Below are 14,304 nucleotides of genomic sequence, written 5' to 3' on the forward strand. Positions count from 1 at the left end.
GGGAATCAATTAAAACATACAAGCCTGATTTAAGGAGGATTTTAGTTCTTTTCTTAATTTTTTTGCATGTGTGATTTCAAGGTATTCATCTTAGTGTTATGGTGCAAAACAACATATTAAGTAGAAAATAATTCAATTACAAGCAAAGAAACAACAAGGTCAAAAGGAAGTGCAGGAAACAGATATGCTGCTACCACTACTCCTGCAACCAATACTAGTAATAATAATGATAAGAAGAAAAAGACAAAATTAATTTATGTAGTGCTTTGCTTAACAAGGTTACAAATGCACAGAATTAAACCAAATTCAAACCTAGGCAGACTCAAGCTGCTTCATAAAACACACAGGATAAATATACAGTAGAGATGCACAGTAGTTTCAATATCATCTCAGTATCGGCAGATATTGGCTTAAAAACGTGAATTAATTCTGCCTATTTCAGCTGTAAATATTGCCATATGAACAAATAAGTTCATTGAGTGTTTGGTTGGACTACTTCAGCTGAAGTTATTTTTATTCATCATTATTCCTTACACATTAACCTCCTAATAACCTGCACATACATAAGATGACATTACATTAAGGCTCTCTGAAAACATATTAATAATTTCTGCAATTAATTTTTACATAATTGTCCAGGATTTCCATTTAAGTTTAGGTAATTTACTTGAAAAAGAATTTTCTATTGAAGTTTCAAGGATTTTCATGAAAATTAGAGGGAATTATTTTGGAGTCTTTGGGGATTATTTTTGGAAGTTTTCACCTGTTTCCATTGGATTTTTTTTTTTTTTTTTTTTTTTAGGATTTTCTTCATTTGATTTGAAAATTCCAGGCATTTTCATTGTAATTTTGGAAGATTTGAATTTGAATATTTGAATCATAATATTTGGGATCTGGATCTCTGATGGCAAACGCCCAGTTGCCCTTTCTTAGCAGCCCTGACTTAGGGACAACAGGTGTACTCTGGAGGATCTCAGATTATGTTTTTGGGTATAAAGGAAAGGAAAACTTTGAATTGACAATTTTACAAGAACAAATGTTCCAAATTGTGCAAAATTTAAGACAAATAAAGGATGCCATGCTGCTAATATTACAACTTCAACTAAATCTTGCATTGTGGGATATTTACCACATTTATGTGCTCCTTTTCTGTAGTCATCACTTAAGATGCAGGTAAATGTTTTATTTTTCGCAAAAGCAACTGAAGTGTTCCAGTGTGTATGTGTCTTGTGTAAAGTGCCTCTGTATTAATAACACACACCCACACACACACAAAGTATTTATAAGACCCGTTATGCTTCATATCACCCTAAATATGGTTCAGCTTCTTCCTCTAAATCTTTAAAAACAAGCTTGCAGTTCCTGCCCAAGGTGTTGCACTTGGTCAACAATTATTAGCTCAAGTCTATAATTCTTTCAGCTTTAAGAGTGTGTCAGGAGGAGCTTGTAGGCAGCTGTAATCTGGTCATCAGCGTCTGCTTGCCGCAGGAGAAAATGTGACACAATGAATCAAAACCGCTGTGTCAGTCCCTGACGCCCAATTCATCAATTGACAGGAGCCGTGCCTGTGTAGAACAGGCTCCTACATTAGTTTTATTGATCAGATGTCAACTGTCTTGCTTTTGTGTGTCATTCTGAGATGTGATGATTATGCATTAGAGAAAGGTGGAACATCACGTTTAGGGCTAGACAATTCAAAATTTTAATCTCAAATACAGTTGTGAGAGAAATATGCTTACACACTGACTTAGTGCAACGAAAAGTTAAATCACACAATAATTCAATCAGAGATCTTCTTCAGGTGAAAGTCAAACTTCTAATGGAGGAATTTATTTGCACATTGAATATTTGCAAACACTGGCAAGCCTTTGTTTCTGCTATAGCTCAGTAACACAGCGTGCTTTATTAATTTCATCCATAAAGGATCTTTTTTTTGTTTGATTTTGTCCACTCTGTTGCAGCAGCAAAACAGCTTTTGCCCTCTGTTGGTCAAACTATCTCCTGAAGAAGACCTCTGGTTTAAATGTGGTGGAGAGAAAAAGCTGATTTGCTGCCACTTAGTGGGCAAAAGAAAAAATGCTCCTCAAGGGATGAAATGAATAATCCATGCTGAGTTACTGAGCTAAGGCAGACACCAAACATATCAATGTGTGTAACAATCAATGTCTAATAAATACTACTCATGGTTTAAACACATAAATCATTTTATCTGAGATAGAAGTACAGCTTCTAATGATGCATGCATTCACAAAAACATGGTTTGCATGTTTAAGCTCATAGACTTTATGGTAGAGTTAAGAAAAAACAACCTAAACCATATTATATCTTCTAAAAAATATACTGTCAGCAATACAATGCACGTTTTCTTTAAAAGAAATACCAAGTATCGGATGTAAATGCAACTGCAACCAGCAGTTTGCATTTAAAATACAGTAACCAGCCATATTTTATAGGAAATGTTATCATTTGGATCACTTCAGCATGCAATATCTACCTTGTTCACATGGTTTTCCATTGACTTAAGTCCTGTATTTAATGCTGCTATAATAACAACATGCCATTTTGACCCTCTCCCCTTGGGCCTGTGGTGACAGCATCAAGCAGGAAAAGCGCACCTTTCTGCTCCTCCTTTGCCGATGAGGAAAGCCTAAGGAGGAGCTGCAAAACCCCAGAGCAGAGCAGGCATCGATGTTAACAGAATGCCATTGATAAAGTCAGAAGCAGAATAAGGAGGAGCTGAGGTGGAGGAGGGTTGCAGAGGCCATGCTGGGCTTGCGTGAGATCAGCAGATCTCAATTATTGCAATGTTTGACTCCATTGCCTGACGCTATTTTGTCGACTTTCATGATTTGAATAAACAATTAAGCACCATCACATAAGAGGGAGTGATGTACTGAATAACGCCACTGCTGTGACTTGGTCATAGCTAATGAGTGCCAAGGATAATCACAGCGGTGACGATATCAAGTAAAAAATCTTCATGTTGAGCATAATATTGCTTTTATTAGTTATGCACTGTAAGTATTTTTTTGAACCAATCCCGATCATTTCCTACTCCTGATGGCCAATAACCGATAAGAACGATCATTTTTTTAAATTGTTGATTTAAAAAAAGAAGTTTATTCGATGTGTTTATGCACATCTGGGGGTAAGAAGGGGTTAATATGAAGTGAGCAATTACGCTTATGACTAATTCTAAATGACATCACCTGTGTTTACATCAAAAAACAAAGAACAATTCTGACTTTACAGCTGTTTTTTTTTTTTTTTTTTACATTTGTGTACCAAACAAAGTATAACATACACAAACAACTGACAGAAGTTTTTCCCTTTTTCCCTTGAAATGAATTTAAGTATCTTGACAAGTGGTCAAATCGGACATTTCAGTCAACTAAACAAGAACTCAGCTGACTCATCATGTCAAATCAGACATAAAACCAAACAATAACAGGCTGTCATGCTTAACAAATGAGGTGTTTGGGGTTCTGTTTTTTTTTTGTTTGTTTGTTTGTTTGTTTTTTGCTGCATAGGTCAGAAATAAAGAGAGCTGCAGTTTTACACAAAGATTAAAAATATGCACTGACAGAAGTCGTATCAGAAATAGGTTAAAAATGTTAAGTACACCATTGTCTGTGGGTAAACTTCTGTTCCTAATGTCGATCAGACTGAATGAAACAACATCAGACAGAGCAGGCAGGGATACGTCTATGAAAGTAGCGATGGATCAGGAGACCGTCAGACTGATTTTCTCATTATTAGCATTGCCTTTTGGTTCTGGCAAACTTTCTGCAGTTTCCAATGCCTGCTGATTCAGCACTCTGCCTGGTATTAGCCTTTGGCTTGGTCGTAATGCCTGCAACTAACACTAACGACTACTGCTGCTTCTTTCCAACATCATTAGGATGAAGACTTTGAAGTGACTTATAAGATCCGTTGTTTAAACTAGGACTGTTTTCCACTCTTTGGGATCTTTGCGAGGCAAATTTTGCAAACACTGTCATGTTATTCTCCCCGTAAATACTGAAAAACTCCGCCAGTACCGCTATATTCCTAACCTCTATTAGCCTCTTAGCACTGAGGCTGCTTCCTCTTCGACTCTGGTGCGCCACCTACTTTTTAGGAATGTGTAGTCTTGTGAGAAAGAGAATGAACGACTTTATTATCGGTGAATGTGTGAAATATATGCAATACCGGCTGATAATTTATGGCTGCCGATAATTATGGTGCATCCCTAGCTTTTATATTACAGTTACACAAGTAGAAAATAGTTCTAAAAGTAGAGCTCAACATGTCCACTTCTGAATGAAGCTTGCACAGTTTAACTGAAACTAGACAGTTGGCAACCCAAAGATACTTTTGCATTCTGTTACTCTGTTTTTGTCATGGTTACCCCAGAACAGCTACTTTGTAGACTGAACATTTACTTACATGGTTGGAGAAATTTATTTTATCATGAAACCAGTGAAATTAGAGTCTGTTGAGTCATTCTGAGGATCTAGAGCTCTGCTGTAACTTGTCCCTCCTTGTTTCCGGTGTAGATATGATTTATTGAACAGTTTACTGACTTGTTTCCATCATATTAAGATTACACAGATGAAATGAGCATGCATTGGGATTGCATGGTTGTTTAGTGTGGGTAAGTCCAGGGCCAGACAGAATGTGTGGCACTCAGAGGAGTCGTGCCATCTGAAGGCCCCAGGCAGGAACAACCTCCTGGGGTGCATCGTGGGGGAATGAGTCTCCTACTGAATGTTTTGCCTGGGAGACGCTGTCCAAGATGCCACAAATCTTCAGCATCATCTTTCCTTCTAACAGCTTTAGCAGGGTCCAGCTCCATCCTCACAGCATCACTGGCCCTGATGATCAGTTTGTTGAGATTGTTGGTATCAGCTACTCTCAGCCTGCTGTCCCAGCACACAGCAGCAAACAGGACAGCACTAGACACCACAGACTCATAGAACATCTTCAGCATCAACATGCAGCCTCCTCAGGAGAGGTGACAGGCTCTTTTTGTAGATGGCCTTGTTGGTCTTTGACCAGTCCTATTATCACTCCTAAGTACTTCATGACTGTAGCCTTCAGCATGCACTTGTGTAAAATGACCACAATGAAATAGCTCACTTCTGAGTTTGAAGCCGTAATTTCGTTTTCTCAAAGACACCACTCAGATTAGTTAGCTTTCTTTTGTGCTCTGTTCCTGCGCCATTTCCACATGTTCTTTTGTCACAATGTTTGCTTGCTGTGAACAAAAGGTTGTTCTTCTAAGACACAAAAGATTTATTCTGGCCTGCCCTGAACTACTAAACCTTTCTGAGTCATCTTTCTTATCAAACATCAGCTGCTGTTTACAAGCTTTCTGGGGCAGTAGCCGGACCACATTTCCATTTGTCATTGCACAACCGAAGTTCAAAAGACAGCGGGGGCGACAACCCGCCTTTTGCTCGCCAGTCTGTGTCTGAGTCAGAAACACCTACAGACTAACAGCCTTTTAATGATAGCTTTATATAGCTTCACATTGATTACCAGGGAAGAAAGAGAGTGAGCTTCCATCAAGTAAGAGATAAGAGGTATAAAACTAACCACTTAGGATAATGGACAACCATCTAAGCTGATCTGTGGGCAGGAGACATCATGCACTGCTAAGATATACCTGCATTTGCATTTTCAAGCGCATGTTCTCGTCACATGTTGGACATTGGCCCTTGAAATTAACAGGCTTAATTGTTACTGGTGGCCTCTACATGACTATGCATGTAAATTCAACTGCATTTCAATTAAAGACTTGTGCTGCTGTTGCAATGTGTTTTTAATCAGATTGTTTTACCACAAGTGTTGTGAAATGAGTGTCAGTATGAGTGGGGACAATTTACCCTCCAGGCATTTGATTATTCCTCCTAGTTCTCTGGAGTGTCTTATTTAATGAAAAGTCATTACTGCTCCAACTTAATGAGGCTACACTTTGAAAAGTCATGCTCAGCTGATTTGGACTGATTTTTATGGGGCTACGGCTTTAAGATTCCTGCTAAGTGGCTTAACTCTTTCCATTAGCACCTATGTTTAGAACAATAAGACTTAGATTCCCTTTGATATATTTTAAATTCACATTTATGGAGGAAAACATTGATTTGTGAGTGAATAGCTTATCATAGTTCGTGCAGCCAAAAGTTTATCTTCTCATTTTACTTCTTCTAGTAGCTTACCTAGCAACTGAGACCAAAACCCTGTTCCGTAAGGACCCAGTTATGCATTTTTCAATGCCAGTTTATTTGTCCTGCTATAAAACCTTATGGGTTTTTTGACATAACGTAATTTTATTATATCACTGATTAAAAAACCACATCAAATCAACCTGAAAGTGAAAAAAAAACAACTCAGGCTGCATTGTGAGTAGCATGCATTCATAACACTGGCTTTAGCTGATGCAGGACAGTTATTCTCATTTGTTCAGATCAGCTGTGAGAAGCACTCATAAGCTTTGCAACAAGTTTCCTTAGTCGGAAGAAAATTCAAAGTTAAAGTCAGCTGAATAAAAGTTGGGAGCCAACCAACTGTAACACTGGAAGATTTTCAGTGTCTGCTCAGTAAAGTAACTATTACACAAATGTTAACCCTCTGAGACCAATGTTGTATACGACGAGCAGAGATGTGTTAGAGAAAGTTAAATTACTTATTTACACTTACTTTTTGCTCTCCGTTTCACCGTTTCAAAGACGCTATCCATACCCTCGTCGCTTTTACAGTAGCTTTTCTAGCGAGCCTAGAACTTGGGTGACTTTCCTGGGTCTTTAAAGATTAAATCAACACCAGTATTTCCAACATTGAATGTCTTTTTTTCCACTTTCAATTCATTTTTACTTATCTCTCCCAGTAGCTTAGCATTAGCTTCCATAGGGTTACCCCAAATTGGGCTGTGACAAGCAACAGCAGGCTGTTCAGGCGTCACATCATGCCTTGCCTTCAGCGCATGTGTATACACTTAGAAACGGGAGGAGACAGACTGAACTAGGCCAAAGTGGCTTATAGGGAGCCTGTGATGTGGCCTTCTGTGTCACTGCAGACAGGAACTGCTTTGAATAATGGCTCAGAATTAGTCAATGTAAAAAAAATGCAAGGTTTTTTTTTTTGTAAATATGTGAATTTCTTGAAGACTTTGAGTCACAGTATTTTGTTTTGTTTTGTTTTGTTTTTATTTTTCATTTTTTGTTCCCAAAAGATGAGAGAACAAGTTGATACAACAAAAGTTCAAGTCATTAGTCATTGTTTACTTTGTGACAGAAAAAAAACTTTGAATTTTGAGGTTTTTTTCTGTCTCTACAGCTCCATAACTTTTTAAAATTGTAAGTGGCATTACAGCAAACATATTCTTAAAGCTCAGGTCTTCCTGAAAAACAGGACGTTTTGAGTTTGACTGTGCACCACAATGTTGATGTTTTGCAAACTTTTTAAGAAAAGACAGACACAATGGTTAAAATAATGATAGACATCTCCTTCTCTTTTTTAAATGTTTTATTTGCATGATCAAATAATTACGTTGTTGCCTGAATTGTGAAAATGGTGTCATGTTTATAATTACAGTTTCACAGTAATAGCAATTAAACGAGTATATTGTATATTTGCATGGATAAATTTATATTCCTATTTAATGCAGTTATGTTGCAATCAGTACATTTATCAATTTATATTGTGAATTTAGTTTCTAACAGTGTGAGTCACTTAGGCTGTGGCAGGCAGAAACATATTTTGCATCTAGCAGAGCTTCAGTTCCCTCACCTAGAAGGAATGAGAGCTTCTTTTAACCTGCTGATTTGGGAAATCTAGCTGTTTCTCTAGAGTACAGTTCTCTGAGTGAGGAGAGCTCACTGTTTTGCCTTGATGAGCAGTTTATTCTCTGGGCAGCCATGTTTGTTAGTATCTCCCAGTTCCAATGATCAGTTTGAGATGATTGAGTCTTCATTTGGTTAGGATCATTCCCTGTTTTGTCTCTGACAGAGTGGAAATATTATGCCATCTTATATTTTTTATGTAGTGTGAAATAATTTCTTTGACCTTGTGATTTTTAAATACAGCTATTGTTATTTATTTAGAATTTTGGTTGATTCAGTTAGGAGCCAGGCTGGTCAGCTTTGTTATCATCTAAAACCTACCAGCCACTAACATTTTTACCAGCACTCTATTTTAACAAGCAGTGTTATTTAATATGGTAGAATAAAATAATCAAGGCTTATAGTGTTCAAGTTATAGGCTATTTAATAAGAGAGAGTTGTTACATAAATGATCCAAACTGTCCCTCATTTTAAACTTCAGGTTGTTGCTTCTTTTCACTCTCTAATTTGCGTGAAAACAGATTTACAGCCCTATTTTAATGTGGCCCATCACCTTTTGGTAGTGTTTAATTTCCCAGTAGTCTAGAATCAGAGTGGACTGTACTGTGATAAATAAGGCTATTTTACTAAGACCTTACATCTTAAGATATTTCTACCAACAAAGACGAGTTATTTTAAAAAACTGTAAACCAAAATGTTACCTGAATGCCGACATCTGTGTGGAGGTACACAACAGGGCTCACCTGCAAATACTTCCCTGACTTTGATAAACCTCCAGGTCATGTACTCAGCCACTGGTAAACTGTACATTGGCTTCCAGAGATTTAAAAGCTCAAAACTGGGCAGCACTAAGTTAGACCACATACAGGAAAGCTAGAAATACCTGGAAATGTAAGAGGAGGTAAGGCAAGTCGAGTCTTCTTCTGGCACGTCTCCAATAATACCTATCTTTTCATATCTTTGCATCAGGTAGGAGTTTGTCTCTGTATGTACCACATTCTTTTAAACTACAGCTAAACTTTTGAGCATTATTAGAAAGCCCAGAATAATGCTCGCTCACAGTGCCTGTCATTTGAATAATCCAGTATAACTGATGGCCCTCCAATTTGGCTGTTCCGACCCAGACAAATCCCATAATGCACTGCTCAGTGACACCAGTTGGCAAGCTCTATATCGATGATATTACTGATTCTGTTTTCAATAAACGTCTGTTCCCAACCAATCAGGACATCTCTATTTTGAACCAGTTTAAATCAGACTAAGTGAACATGTCAGCATCCTCACATTAGGAACTGCGTCAGTCTGGCTACCCACCTGGACTCTCTCACAGCCTCTTGCATCGGTGGCCATGTTATGTGGACTTCTGATTTAACCAGCTGTTTAGAAGACATGACTTACACCAACAATATCCTTCTTGCATTGCTTTTTTTAACTTCCCAGCCATCCTGCAGAGCAGGAATAGAGCCTTGACTTAAAAGATGGAATTATAAGCTACACTTAAATTCAGCTATCTGTTTATTCTCGAGATTTCAGCCCAAGAGGTCATCATACGAGCACTGATGGGATTAAGGATTACATTACAGCCTTTTCTGTCCTCTGCATGGACTTTTTTTTTCAACTGTATACAGCCGTAGATGTTCTGCCTGCTCTGCTTGTGCATGATCCTGCTTGGACTACAAACAGACTCAAGAGCGCTCTCAATGCCAGAACGTCGTGTCATCTGCCTACATATCTGTTCTCTTATACAGAATCTTTAAATAGAGATAAGGAACAGTTGTCATAAGATACAGTATATGCTCGGTTTGACTTCGACAAGCCACATTACTGTTTATTGATACCACCGATCTCATTAACTTAACAAAATCAAGGTTTTAAGAGGCAGGCTATTGCAATCTGATGAGATGACACATGATAATAAAAATTGTTCTTTTTCTTCTTTCTGAGTTTTCTGAGTGCTGCACTGATTTTAGGTATTAAAAATCACATTAACTTTGTAAATCTCTTTAGACTCAATAATCCAGCCTCAACAGTGGAGGATAAATTGCTGCCTCTAGTGAAGACTCATGTCCAAAGCAGAAAAAAAATCATAAAGTCAATTTTTTGTGCAAGTATATGTTATGAATCAAAACTTAGATGATGAAACACCCAGACAGAACTGCTGTCCATTAACTGTGTTTGCATAAGAGCTTGAGTTTGGCAGAAAGATAATTAATAACACCCCCTGCTCTTCACACACCTGCAGAAGTATTCAGTTACAAACAAAATAAGGTGTACATCAGTGATTTAAAGGACCAGAATTGTTATGTTTTTTTGTGTGACAGCTTATGTATGTGTCCTCTGAGTGTTATGTAACTTACCTTTCTGACATCTATGAGCTACAAAGACCACACAGCAGACATGAAGCCGGTTAATGGAGTGGGAGCAAATTGGTACTTGATTGCAGTGATTGGCCGTGCCTTTCTGAATTGGTCTGCCGTCACGCAGTTTACGAAATGATTTGTGCGTGGGTGGCACTGGGAACAGAAGACTTCTTTTTTCTATTTTCCTCTTTTGGTGTGTTACATCAGGCAAGAATCTGTGCTGTATTTTCACCTGCTGTGAACAAAGAACAGAAAGGGAACAAGATGTGAGAGTGAAAATGATTCTGACCTCCAGACCTTCACTATAATCCCCAGGATATTTCCTAAAGTCTGTGAGTTTGCCACATAAGCAGCAGCAGGATCAGTTCTGAAGAGGCTATCATTTTTTTTTTCTGAAAGGTGATGTGACTGGATGGGAAATAAGTTTCACATGGAAGAGAGATTTTTCTTTTTTAAGATTATGGAGTAAGTGTTGCAAAGCGAGACTTTCTCTGAATCAAACACTAAATTTGGTTAAAAAATCTGACTGAAATGACATTAAAAAGAGACATGAAATTGTTTTGAAGTGTAATTAACATTTCTTTTTTGGAGCATTTACAAGGAACTTATAGAAATAAAGCCATAAGCCTATGTGGAAAGCATCAAACAGGAACAGCATTTGCTAATTGAATCCAACACAAAGACAAGCTATTTAAATTGATTAACTTTTTTAAAAATATATATACACATTCTAAAATTATTACCTATAACATGTTCCAAAAAAATCGGGGCAGAAGCATATTTGCCACTGTGTTACGTCACCTTTTCCACCAACAGCACTCTGTTAGCTTCTGTGGACTGAAGACACTAACTGTTTAAGTACAAAGTGGATTTTTTTCCTTTTCTTGCTTAATGTACATCTCAAGTTGCTCAGCATTGCAGGGCTTTGTAAAGTTCCATACATTTTCAACAAGAGACATTTTTAGACTACAGGATGTGGCTAGCATTGCTTTGTAGAAATAAGCAGGAATGGAAGCATATGCTGCTCCAAAAACTATACTTCTTAGGATTAGTAGTGTCTTCATAGAGGTGCAACTTACCCATGCCATAAGCACTAATACATCAGGAGTAATTTTAGGACTGTATCAGATCAATATTAAGTGTCAAGTTTACCTCTGCTGTCAAAAAGGCCTCCTGACATTTGAAAGATTTAACAAATAAATAACCCAAAAAACTATCTGAAGACTGTTTGTTGTAACATATATTTATAATAGGTGAGATAATGTATCTTGGTAAATGTTGTTTATGATGATTGATTGTCCTCCACTGACTTTATCTACTATTTTTCTCTCTCTTCACTATAATTATCCACACACATTGCATAGCTTCGTCTCCTGTTGTCTCTATGCCTGTATGATCTTTTGATGGTACATTAATAAAGGTTGAAGAGTTTCTGGCGTGATCTGCATGTGGACGAGGTTTATTTAAGAGCGTAAATAACGATCATAAATACCGCCAATAGTGTCAGGCATGATGAGAAACATGCACGTGAGGAATAAAAAGACAAAAGGGGTTGCCCACCAGGTTATTGATCCCAGATAAATGAGTTTTAAAGTGATAAATTGATTGTCAGGTGACCCATGGATGGGCCTCTCAGACAGTCTGTATAGGAACTGATCCCCTCCTATACTCTCGGCTCACCTGCCCCCACACACCTGTGAAGGACCGTGCATATTTCTGCCTGCTGTGGTGAGAAGACCAAGAGGGAGTTGGTGCAGACATGAGCCCAAGTAGCCCACTGGTTTGTCAGTTTGCAGCGTGATATACGGGGATTGCAGGATTTTCCTGCACTACAAGTGTCAGACTTGTTGCAAGAATTTAGCCAAATAAATTGTGCGCAATTGCTGCAATCTCGAGCTGAAATCCAGCGCTCGTTTAACTATCTCAGACGTAAAACAAGCAGGGCATTGGTTCATACACAACTTCAGAGGATAAATCAGTTGCACTGGAGAACTCTCTCTCATGATACTGAGTCCAAGCATCCATGCAAACATTAGACCCCAGCTCTGACACAGGGAGGAGGGAGCGGGGCTCTCTGGTCAGCGAGCTTTTGGGTTTACTCAGCTGGTCATGGAGTCAGAGGGAACGAGCAGAAAACCAAGACTTCAGAAATTAAATACATTCATGTAAACTAGATAAATAACATAAGACTATTTAGTTTGTTTAATAAAGGGACCAGGTAGAGACCTGCTCTACAGGAAAGGTAACCTTAAATGACTTCTGTTGTGATCTGGCGCTAAACAGAAAATACAATTAGATAAGACTGACTCAACGTTCAAGGGGAGCTGGGGGTGACATGGTAGGGGAAACACTGCACTGTCCTCTTCTGTCCAATAAAAGCACTTAAAAGCCTTTAAAAGGAAAATAGACAAGCACTCCAGTACTTAGCCTTCCCCCAACCTTATGGTGAACTCTGGCCAGAGCGCTGTTGCCTGGCTCTGTGCCAGAGCAGAAACAGAAGTTGTGGATTAACTTTACTGTTTTCTGGTACAAATTCCTCTGTTATGATACTTTTAATGACCTGTAGACCACTATGGCTGATAGATTTGGGAAATTTATCTCATCATGGACAAAAACATAGCATGTAGCTAAGTGTTAACTTTCAATGTAGGCAGTGACATCAGCTAACAATAGACAATGTATTGAGATGAACTGCTCTGTGATTTTATATTGTTTTAGCATTAGGGGGGCAGGGTAAGTCCCCATAACGACTGGTGACATCATGGGTCCCCATAGTTGCCTTGCCCTAATCAAACCAAGCCAAGAAAGGTGAACAACTTTATAACAGTCTAACTCTAAAATTCAGCTACATGTAGATCTCAGAATTTTCACATGTTACAGAAAACAGAAATCTTATTCTAACATAACTAGTGTGTTAAGAAACAAATTTTGGATTTCACTTTACAGGGACTGTAATATTAAATAACTTACTTTTGTCCCATATTTGGTTGAAAATCATTTGCAAATCACTGTTTTCTGTAACCCAGCTTATTTGAAATGGGGGTTTGTTCTTCCTGAATTTGTTGATTTGAAAAAATCTTTCTCCTTAACATCAATACATGAGTTTCTCCTCTTGATCCCTGTATTATTTGACATAAAATTCTTAGTCATTAGAAGGTAGAAAAGCTCACTAAAATGCACACCAGTGGTTGCACATAATCGATAATTTTTCTTAACTTACTGATTTGAAAACATGAAGTTAAAGTGCCATTAGGCATTAAAAGGTGGCAAATGAGCTTTTTTAAGATGCCCACCAGTGATTGCATGCTTGTAAACAATATTTTCTCTGTCATATGTTGATATAAAAACATTTTCCTCCTATGAGTAATCTTCATTATCACAGAATTGCCCCTGTTTGTCCCATTTGATGTGAAATGGCTCTAAAGCATTAAAAGGTAATGGAAAATCATGGTAATGATATACACTAGTGATTTCTGTGCACATACTCAGTCTTTTTTCAGCATCTGTTGATTTGAAAGAATGTTTACTTCAGATAACACAGGAAGGTCCCTCGTGTCTCTTTAATGTCTTTCAAAATACCCCTTTTGATATTAGACGGTAGTTGAAAAGCATACAAAGTGATTGCTCATACATAATTTAAATATTTACCAGATGAAACTGCCGACCTGAGCTCTCAGAGTCATGCACAGCATGGTTTACCCCTCCCATCCCCAGCAGGAGGTGTATTTAAAAGGCAGCTAGTAAGGACTAATGTTTATCTCCAGCATGAGCTCCCTCACTTTCCTCTTCTCTCTCTCTCTCTCTCTCTCTCTCTCTCTCTCTCTCTCTCTCTCTTTCTCTCTCTCTCTTCCTCGGTGTGAGGAGAGACCTGCTGTAAAAGAGCAGCAGTACCACTCTACCCAGCATGCTACTGGCTCACTTTACAAGCGCGCAATTAATCTAGCCGGTCAACTGGTACAAAGCCTTTTCTGCAAGGCACACATCAGTTGGTGAGCTTTTTACCTCAGAGCGGGAAATTTAGGGGAAGGGAGGGGGTCTGCTGGGCATGCGCGTCCAAATTCAAAACTCAAGCGCATGTTTTACTCCCACTCCTGCTTCTCTTTGTGCTGCCCACCTAGCTG

The 14,304-nt window shown here is 38.3% G+C and overlaps 1 protein-coding gene across 3 annotated transcripts in view; it reads left to right on the forward strand.

The window, feature by feature from the left end:
* kcnip4a (potassium voltage-gated channel interacting protein 4a) overlaps positions 1–14,304 on the forward strand; it is a 217,149-nt gene that overhangs the window by 115,780 nt on the left and 87,065 nt on the right. The window lies entirely within an intron of this gene.

Source organism: Cheilinus undulatus, linkage group 22 (genome assembly GCF_018320785.1).
Source record: "Cheilinus undulatus linkage group 22, ASM1832078v1, whole genome shotgun sequence".
Taxonomy (NCBI): Eukaryota; Metazoa; Chordata; class Actinopteri; order Labriformes; family Labridae; genus Cheilinus; species Cheilinus undulatus.